Below are 10,063 nucleotides of genomic sequence, written 5' to 3'. Positions count from 1 at the left end.
GGATACTCATTTCTTTTGAGTTTAAAAGGGACCTCAGGGATCACCTTCTTCTTGGCCACAACATCATAGAAGTGGTCTTGATGGGCTTTGGAGGTGAACCTTTCCATCTCCCATGACTCGGATGTGGAAGCTTTTATCTTCCCTTTCCCTCTTCTAGAGGATTCTCTGGTCTTAGGTGCCATCAATGGTAATGGAAAAACAAAAAAGCTATGCTTTTACCACACCAAACTTAGAATATTGCTCGCCCTCGAGCAATAAACAAAAGAATAGAAGAAGAAGAAGAAGAAATATGGAGAGGGAGAGGGAGATGTGGTTTCGGCCAAGGAGAGTGTAGAGGGGTGTGTTGTGTGAATTTGATGAAGAATGGAGGGCTTTATATAGGGAAGGGAAGGGGGGAAAGGTTTCGGCCATATGGGTGGGTTTGGGTGGGAAATTGGTTTTGAATTTTGAAGGTAGGTGGAGTTTATGAGGTAGGTTTATTGGGAAGAGTGGGTGGATGTGAGTGGTGAAGGTTTAATGGGGAAGAGAGATTGAGGTGATTGGTGAAGGGCTTTTAGGGAAGCGTGTTTATGGGGTTGTGTGAGAGAGAGTGGTGAGAAGAAGTGAGTGGAGGTAGGTGGGGATCCTGTGGGGTCTACAGATCCTGAGTGGATCCTGTGGGGTCCACAGATCCTGAGTGGATCCTGTGGGGTCCACAGATCCTGAGTGGATCCTGTGGGGTCCACAGATCCTGAGGTGTTCAAGGATTTACATCCCTGCACCCATTAGGCATGTAAAAATGCCTTTGTTCCCAACTCTGGGCGTTCAGCGCCAGTTTGGTGGCCATTTTGGGTGTTCAACGCCCATTTGTGTGCCATTTCTGGCGTTGAACGCTAGAACCATGCCTGTTCTGGCGTTCAGCGCCCAGAAGCTGCCCATTTTGGGCGTTCAGCGCCAGAACCATGCTCTGTTCTGGCGCTGAACGCCAGACAGATGCTCCTCCAGGGTGTGATTTTTCTTCTGCTGTTTTTGATTCCATTTTCAATTTTTATATTTATTTTGTGACTCCACATGATCATGAACCTAAGAAAACATGAAAAAGAATAAAAATAAGAGTTAGATAAACATTGGGTTGCCTCCCAACAAGCGCTTCTTTAATGTCAATAGCTTGACAGTGGGCTCTCATGGAGCCTCACAGATGTGCAGAGCTTTGTTGAGACTCTCCAACACCAAACTTAGAGTTTGGATATGGGAGTTCAACACCAAACTTAGAGTTTGGTTGTGGCCTCCCAACACCAAACTTAGAGTTTGACTGTGGGGGCTCTGGTTGACTCTGCTTTGAGAGAAGCTTTTCAAGCTTCCTCTCCATGGTTGCAGAGGGAGATCCTTGAGTTTTGAATACAAGGGAGTTCTCATTCCATTGAAGAACTATTTTACCTCTGTCAACATCAATCACAGCTCTTGCTGTGGCCAGGAAAGGTCTTCCTAGGATGATGGATTCATCCTCTTCCTTTCCAGTATCCAGGACTATGAAATCAGTAGGTATGTAAAGGCCCTCAACCTTTACTAATACATCTTCTACTTGTCCATAAGCCTGTCTTCTTGAGCTGTCTGCCATCTCTAGTGAGATTTTAGCAGTTTGCACCCCATAGATTCCCAGTTTCTCTATTACAGAGAGGGGCATGAGGTTTATTCCTGAACCAAGGTCACACAGAGCCTTAAAGATCATGGTGCCTATGGTACAGGGTATTATGAACTTTCCAGGATCCTGTCTCTTCTGAGGCGATGTCAGTTGATCCAGATCACTTAGTTCATTGATGAACAAGGGAGGTTCAACTTCCCAAGCATCAATGCCAAACAATTTGGCGTTCAGCTTCATGATTGCACCAAGAAACTTGGCAGTTTGCTCTTCAGTGACATCCTCATTCTCTTCAGAAGAGGAATACTCATCAGAGCTCATGAAGGGCATAAGGAGGTTCAATGGAATCTCTATGGTCTCTAGATGAGCCTCAGAGTCCTTTGGTTCCTCAGAGGGAAGCTCCTTATTGATCACTGGACATCCCAGGAGGTCTTCCTCCTTGGGATTCACGTCCTCTCCTCTCCTCACAGGTTCGGCCATGGCACTTATGTCAATGGCCTTGCACTCTCCTTTTGGATTCTCTTCTGTATTGCTTGGGAGAGTACTAGGAGGGATTTCAGTGATCCTTTTACTCAGCTGGCCCACTTGTGCTTCCAAATTTCTAATGGAAGACCTTGTTTCATTCATGAAACTTACAGTGGCCTTTGATAGATCAGAGACTAGATTTGCTAAATTAGAAGCATTTTGTTCAGAGTTCTCTGTCTGTTGCTGAGTTGATGATGGAAAAGGCTTGGTATTGCTAAACCTGTTTCTTCCACCATTATTAAAGCCTTGTTGAGGCTTTTGATCCTTCCATGAGAAATTTGGATGATTTCTCCATGTTGAGTTATAGGTGTTTCCATAAGGTTCACCTAAGTAGTTCACCTCTGCTATTGCAGGGTTCTCAGGATCATAGGCTTCTTCTTCAGAAGATGCCTCTTGAGTACTGTTGGATGCAGCTTGCATTCCATGCAGACTCTGAGAGATCATATTGACTTGCTGAGTCAATATTTTATTCTGAGCCAATATGGCATTCAGAGTATCAACCTCAAGAACTCCCTTCTTCATAGGCGTCCCCTTGCTCACAGGATTCCTTTCAGAAGTGTACATGAACTGGTTATTAGCAACCATGTCAATGAGTTCTTGAGCTTCTGCAGGCATTTTCTTTAGGTGAATGGATCCACCTGCAGAGGTGTCCAGTGACATCTTTGATAGCTCAGATAAACCATCATAGAATATATCCAGGATGGTCCATTCTGAAAGCATGTCAGAAGGACACTTTTTGGTCAACTGTTTGTATCTTTCCCAAGCTTCATAGAAGGATTCACCTTCTTTCTGTCTGAAGGTTTGAACATCAGCTCTAAGCTTGCTCAGCTTTTGAGGAGGAAAGTACTTGGCTAAGAAAGCCGTGACCAGCTTATCCCAAGAGTTCAGGCTGTCTTTAGGTTGAGAATCCAACCATAATCTAGCTCTGTCTCTTACAGCAAAAGGGAAAAGCATGAGCCTGTAGACTTCAGGATCTACTCCATTAGTCTTAACAATATCACATATCTGCAAGAATTCAGTTAAGAACTGAAAAGGATCTTCAGATAGAAGTCCATGAAACTTGCAGTTCTGCTGCATCAGAGAAACTAATTGAGGTTTCAGCTCAAAGTTGTTTGCTCCAATGGCAGGAATGGATATGCTTCTTCCATGTAAATTGGAATTAGGTGCAGTAAAGTCACCAAGCATCTTCCTTACATTATTATTATTTTCGGTTGCCATCTCCTCTGCCTGTTCGAAAATTTCTGAAAGGTTATTTCTAGATTGTTGTATTTTAGCTTCTCTTAATTTTCTCTTCAGAGTCCTTTCAGGTTCTGGATCTGCTTCCACAAGAGTGTTCTTATCCTTGCTCCTGCTCATATGACAAAGAAGAAGGCACAGAAAAATAATAATAATAATGGAGATCCTTTATACCACAGTATAGGGATTCCTTTGTGAGTGGAAGAAAAGAGGGGGAGACAAAGAATGTGATGTAAAGGAAGAAACACAACTGTACGGATGGAAGAGATGTGAGATGAGATGTTAGGATATGAATGAATAAATAGAATAGGATGATAATTTTCGAAAATTATTTTGAAAAAGAGTTAGTGATTTTTGAAAATGGTTTTTGAAAAATGTTTAGTATTTTTTTTCGAAAATTTTTGAAATAAAAATAAAAATAATTAGTTAATTAAAAAGAAATTTTTGAAAAAGGGGGAGATATTTTCGAAAATTAGAGAGAGAGAGTTAGTTAGGTAGTTTTGAAAAAGTTAAGAAACAAACAAAAAGTTAGTTAGTTAGTTGAAATAAATTTTGAAAAAGATAAGAGGTTAGGAGGTTAGGAAAGATATTTTGAAAAGATATTTTTGAAAAAGATAAGATAAGAAGATATTTTTGAAAAGATATGATTGAAATTAGTTTTAAAAAATATTTGATTTTTAAAATCACAATTAATGACTTGATTCATAAGAAATCACAAGATATGATTCTAGAACTTAAAGTTTGGATCTTTCTTAACAAGCAAGTAACAACTTCAAATTTTTGAATCAAAACATTAATTGATTATGTTATTTTCGAAAATTTGTGAAAAAATTAAGAAAAAGATTTTTGAAAAATATTTTTTGAATTTTCGAAAATAACTAAGAATTTTGAAAAAGATTTGATTTTTGAAAAAGATTTTGAAAAAGATAAGATTTTCAAATTGAAAATTTGATTTGACTCATAAGAAACAACTTGATTTTAAAAATTTTTGAAAAAGTCAATCCAAATTTTCGAATTTGAGGAGAGAAAAAGGGAAAGATATTTTTTTGATTTTTGAATTTTTATGAAAAACATGAAAATTATGCAATGCATGAAATTTTTAGATCAAAACAATGAATGCATGCAAGAATGCTATGAATGTCAAGATGAACACCAAGAACACTATGAATGTCATGATGAACATCAAGAACATATTTTTGAAAAACTTTTAATGCAAAGAAAACATGCAAGACACCAAACTTAGAATTCTTTAATGCTTAGGCACTAAGAATTCAAAAATGCATATGATAAACATGAAAAGACACAAAACAAAAAATCATCAAGATCAAACAAGAAGACTTACCAAGAACAACTTGAAGATCATGAAGAACACTATGAATGCATGAAACTTTCGAAAAATGCTAGATGCATATGCAAGTGACACCAAACTTATGATATGACTCAAGACTCAAACAAGAAATAGAAAAATATTTTTGATTTTTATGATTTTCTAATTTTTTTGGATTTTTATTTTCGAAAATATTATGAAAAAGAAAAAATAAGGATTCCAAAATTTTTAATATGAATTCCAGGAATCTTGCCATGTTAGTCTAAAGCTTCAGTCCAGGAATTAGACATGGCTCACTAGCCAGCCAAGCTTTCAATGAAAGCTCCAGTCCAAAACACTAGACATGGCCAATGGCCAGCCAAGCTTTAGTCTTTAACATGAGAGTATATTGCTCTTTGATAACAAATTGCAAGCCTCAGTCCAAAAGAATTTAGACATGGCTTTACAGCCAGCCAGGCTTCAACATGCTTCATGAAACACTAGAATTCATTTTTAAAAATTTTGAATAAAATTTTTTTTGAAAACATTTCTATTATTTTCGAAAACATGTGAGAAAATTTTAGAAATATTTTTGAAAAATTTTTGAAAATAAAATAAAAAGAAAATTACCTAATCTGAGCAACAAGATGAACCGTCAGTTGTCCAAACTCGAACAATCCCCGGCAACGGCGCCAAAAACTTGGTGCACGAAATTGTGATGTCCAGGCTCGAACAATCCCTGGTAATGGCTCCAAAGCTTGGTGCTTTGATCTTAATTCATAATTGTCACAACTTCGATACAACTAACCAGCAAGTGCACTGGGTCGTCCAAGTAATACCTTACGTGAGTAAGGGTCGAATCCCACGGAGATTGTTGGTATGAAGCAAGCTATGGTCACCTTGTAAATCTCAGTCAGGCAGATATAAAGTGATAATGGTGTTTTCGAATATTATATAATAAAATAGGGATAGAGATACTTATGTAAATCATTGGTAGAAATTTTAGATAAGCGAATGGAGATGCTTTTACGTTCCTCTGAACCTCTGCTTTCCTGCTATCTTCATCCAATCAGTCTTACTCCTTTCCATGGCTGGCTTTATGCAAGGGCATCACCGTTGTCAGTGGCTACATCCCCTCCTCTCAGTGAATAATATGCTCACGCACCCTGTCACGGCACGGCTATTCATCTGTCGGTTCCCGATCATGCTGGAATAGGATTCACCCTCCTTTTGCGTCTGTCACTAACGCCCAACAATCGCGAGCTTGAAGCTCGTCACAGTCATTCAATCATTGAATCCTACTCGGAATACCACAGACAAGGTTTAGACTTTCCGGATTCTCTTGAATGCCGCCATCATTCTAGCTTACGCCACGAAGATTCTGGTTAGGAGATCTAAGAGATACTCATTCTAGCTTAATTCATGTAGAACAGAAGTGTTTGTCAGGCACGCGTTCATAAGGGGGAAGGATGATGAGCGTCACACATAATCATCACCTTCATCACGTTCTTGGGTGCGAATGGATATCTTAGAAGCGAAATAAGAAGAATTGAATAGAAAACAGTAGTACTTTGCATTAATCTTTGAGGAACAGCAGAGCTCCACACCTTAATCTATGGAGTGTAGAAACTCTACCGTTGAAAATACATAAGTGAAAGGTCCAGGCATGGCCGAGATGGCCAGCCCCCAAAACATGATCTCAGGATCAAAATACAATCCAGGATCCAAAGATGGTCAAAAAGACTAGTAAAAGGTCCTATTTATAATAAACTAGCTACTAGGGTTTACATGAGTAAGTAATTGATGCATAAATTCACTTCCTGGGCCCACTTGGTGTGTGTTTGGGCTGAGCCTGAGTGTTGCACGTGCAGAGGCCATTTGTGGAGTTGAACGCCAGTTTCTGTGCCAGTTTGGGCGTTCAACTCTGGTTTTGGATCCTTTTCTGGCGCTGGACGCCAGATTTGGGCAGAAGGCTGGCGTTGAACGCCAGTTTACGTCGTTAATTCTTGGCCAAAGTATGAACTATTATATATTTCTGGAAAGCCCTGGATGTCTACTTTCCAACGCAATTGGAAGCGCGCCATTTCGAGTTCTGTAGCTCCAAAAAATCCACTTTGAGTGCAGGGAGGTCAGAATCCAACAGTATCAGCAGTCCTTTTTCAACCTCTGAATCTGATTTCTGCTCAAGTCCCTCAATTTCAGCCAGAAAATACCTGAAATCATAGAAAAACACACAAACTCATAGTAAAATCCAGAAATGTGAATTTAACATAAAAACTAATGAAAACATCCCTAAAAGTGACTAGATCCTACTAAAAACATACTAAAAACAATGCCAAAAAGCGTATAAATTATCCGCTCATCAGTATTACTTGGACGACCCAGTGCACTAGCTGGTTAGTGGTACGAGTTGTGAAAAGTGTGATTCACAATTCGTGCACCAAGTTTTTGGCACCGTTGCCGGGGATTGTTCGTGTTTGGACAACTAACGGTTTATTTTGTTGCTTAGATTAGGAAAAATTTCTCTTTTTTTGTTTAGAGTCTCTTATTATTGTCGTGTTAGAATCCTTATTTCCTTTTTTTTTTAAAATCTTTTTCAAAAATAATTTTTTTTATTAAAACTTGTGCCAAACTTTAAGTTTGGTGTCTTCTTGTTGGTTTTTCTTAAAACTTTTGAAAATTTATTTTGGTTTTCTAAAAATTTTAAGTTTGGTGTTCTTCCTTCATGTTCTTGTGTTCTTGTGAGTCTTCAAAGTGTTCTTGAGTTTTCCTTGTGTCTTGATCTTAAAATTTTTAAGTTTGGTGTTCCTTGGTGTTTTTCCCTCAAAAAAAATTTTTTTTTTCGAAAACAAGGAGCATTAGATCTAAAAATTTTAAATCGTGTGCTATCTTATTGCTTTTCTCTCTATTTTAAAGCATCTTTTTCGAAAATCAATTTTTAAAATTCAGATTTTTTTTTTCAAAATTATTTCCTAACCACTTCCTCTCTCCTCAATTTTTCGAAAATCTTCACCCATTTTTATTTATCTTTATCTTATTTTTGAAATAAATAAATAAATAAATAAATAAAAATATTTTCTCTATTTTACATCATCTCCCTTTCTCCATCATGGACCTAAGCGGAAATGAACAGTCCAGGAGGACTCTGGGGTCATATTCTAACCCCTCTACTGCTTCATATGGGAGTAGCATCTGCATACCCTCCATTGGAGTCAGTAGCTTTGAGTTGAATCCTCAGCTCATTATCATGGTGCAGCAAAGTTGCCAGTATTCCAGTCTTCCACAGGAAGAACCTACAGAGTTTCTGGCACAGTTTCTACAGATTGCTGACACAGTACATGATAAAGAAATAGATCAGGATATCTACAGACTACTACTGTTTCCATTTGCTGTAAAAGATCAAGCTAAGAGGTGGTTGAATAACCAACCTAAGGCCAGCATAAGGACATGGAAACAGCTGACAGAAAAATTCCTGAATCAATACTTTTCCCCAAAACGGATGACACAGCTAAGGCTGGACATCCAAGGCTTTAAACAAGGAGATAGTGAATCTCTTTATGATGCCTGAGAGAGATACAGAGAGATGCTACGAAAATGCCCTTCTGAAATATTTTCAGAGTGGGTTCAGTTAGACATCTTCTATTATGGGCTTGCTGAAGGAGCTCAGATGTCTCTAGATTACTCAGCTGGTGGATCTATCCACATGAGAAAGACAATTGAAGAGGCTCAAGAGCTCATTGATACAGTTGCCAGGAATCAGCATCTGTACCTAAGCAGTGACCCTTCCATGAAAGAAGAGGTTAAAACAGCAACTGCTGAACTCAGTCCTGTAAAACAAGCTGCTGAATTCAATTAGCAATTGGACTTTCTAACAAAGCAGTTAGCCGAATTCAAAGATAGACTACAAGAAACAAGGATGGCTAATATACATATGGAAGAACAGTTTAAGCAAACAAAGCAGCAGCTGTCAAGGCAAATAACAGAAGAATGCCAAGCAGTTCAATTAAGAAGTGGAAAAACATTAAATACCCTACCTCAGGGCAACAAAAAGCTAAGAAATGAGCAAACCACCCAAAATTCACCTGAGGACAGTAAGAGCCCAGGGAAAAGTAATTCTGGAACTAAAACGCCAGAAATTTGGTGGAAGGCTGGCGCTGAACGCCCAGACCATGCTCAGGACTGGCGTTCAACGCCAGAAACAAGGCAGGACTGGCGTTCAACACCATAAATAGGCAAGGATCTGGCGTTGAACGCCCAAAATGGGCACAGTTTTGGCGTTCAGACGCCAGGAATAGACAAGGAGTTGGCATCTAATGTCACTCCAGTTTCTAACTCTGGCACTCAATTGTTAGTGAGGGATCAGACACACACAAATGCTGAAAGCAACCCCTCTAAAAAGGCTTCTTCAACCACTTCTGTAGGCAATAAATCTACAGCAACTAAGGTTGAAGAATATAAAGCCAAGATACCTTATCCTCAAAAACTCCGAAAAGAGGAGCAGGATAAGCATTTTGCTCGCTTTGCAGATTATCTCAGGACTCTTGAAATAAAGATTCCATTTGCAAAAGCACTTGAGCAAATACCTTCTTATGCCAAGTTCATGAAAGAGATCTTGAGTCATAAAAAGGATTGGAGAGAAACAGAAAGAGTTCTCCTCACTGAAGAATGCAGTGCAGCCATTCTGAAAAGCTTTCCTGAAAAGCTTAAAGACCCTGGGATTTTTCTGATACCATGCATATTAGAAGGTCAATGCACCAAGACAGCTTTATGCGATCTTGGGGCAAGCATCAACCTAATACCTGCATCCACTATCAGAAAGCTTGGCTTAACTGAAGAAGTTAAACCAACCCGGATATGTCTCCAACTTGCTGATGGCTCCACTAAATACCCATCAGACGTGATTGAAGACATGATTGTCAGAGTTGGGCCATTCGCCTTTCCCACTGACTTTGTTGTGCTGGAAATGGAGGAGCACAAGAGTGCTACTCTCATTCTAGGAAGACCCTTCCTAGCAACTGGACGATCCCTCATTGACGTCCAACAGGGGAAAATAACCCTGAGAGTCAATGATGATGAGTTTAAGTTGAACGCTGTCAAAGCCATGCAGCATCCTGACACATCAAAAGACTGCATGAAAGTTGATCTTATTGACTCTTTGGTAGAAGAGATCAACATGGCTGAGAGTCTCGAATCAGAGTTGGAAAACATCTTTAAAGATGTTCAGTCTGATTTAGAGAATTCAGAGGACATAAAAGAGCCTCTGAAAATTCTTCTGGAAGAAGAAAAAACTCCTAAACCCGAGCTCAAGCCATTACCACCATCCTTGAAATATGCATTTCTGGGAGAAGTTGACACTTTTCCAGTAATCATAAGCTCTG

The 10,063-nt window shown here is 39.1% G+C and overlaps 1 non-coding gene across 1 annotated transcript; it reads left to right on the top strand.

Moving 5' to 3' along the window:
- The first annotated feature begins 2,857 nt into the window (after positions 1 to 2,857).
- Positions 2,858 to 2,965, top strand: LOC112738454 (small nucleolar RNA R71). Its single transcript, XR_003169414.1, has one exon. It is a non-coding gene; the product is annotated as a small nucleolar RNA R71 (small nucleolar RNA).
- The last annotated feature ends 7,098 nt before the right edge of the window (positions 2,966 to 10,063 follow it).

This window comes from Arachis hypogaea, chromosome 13 (assembly GCF_003086295.3).
Source record: "Arachis hypogaea cultivar Tifrunner chromosome 13, arahy.Tifrunner.gnm2.J5K5, whole genome shotgun sequence".
Lineage (NCBI taxonomy): Eukaryota > Viridiplantae > Streptophyta > Magnoliopsida > Fabales > Fabaceae > Arachis > Arachis hypogaea.
This window is presented reverse-complemented; position numbering and strand designations above follow the sequence as displayed.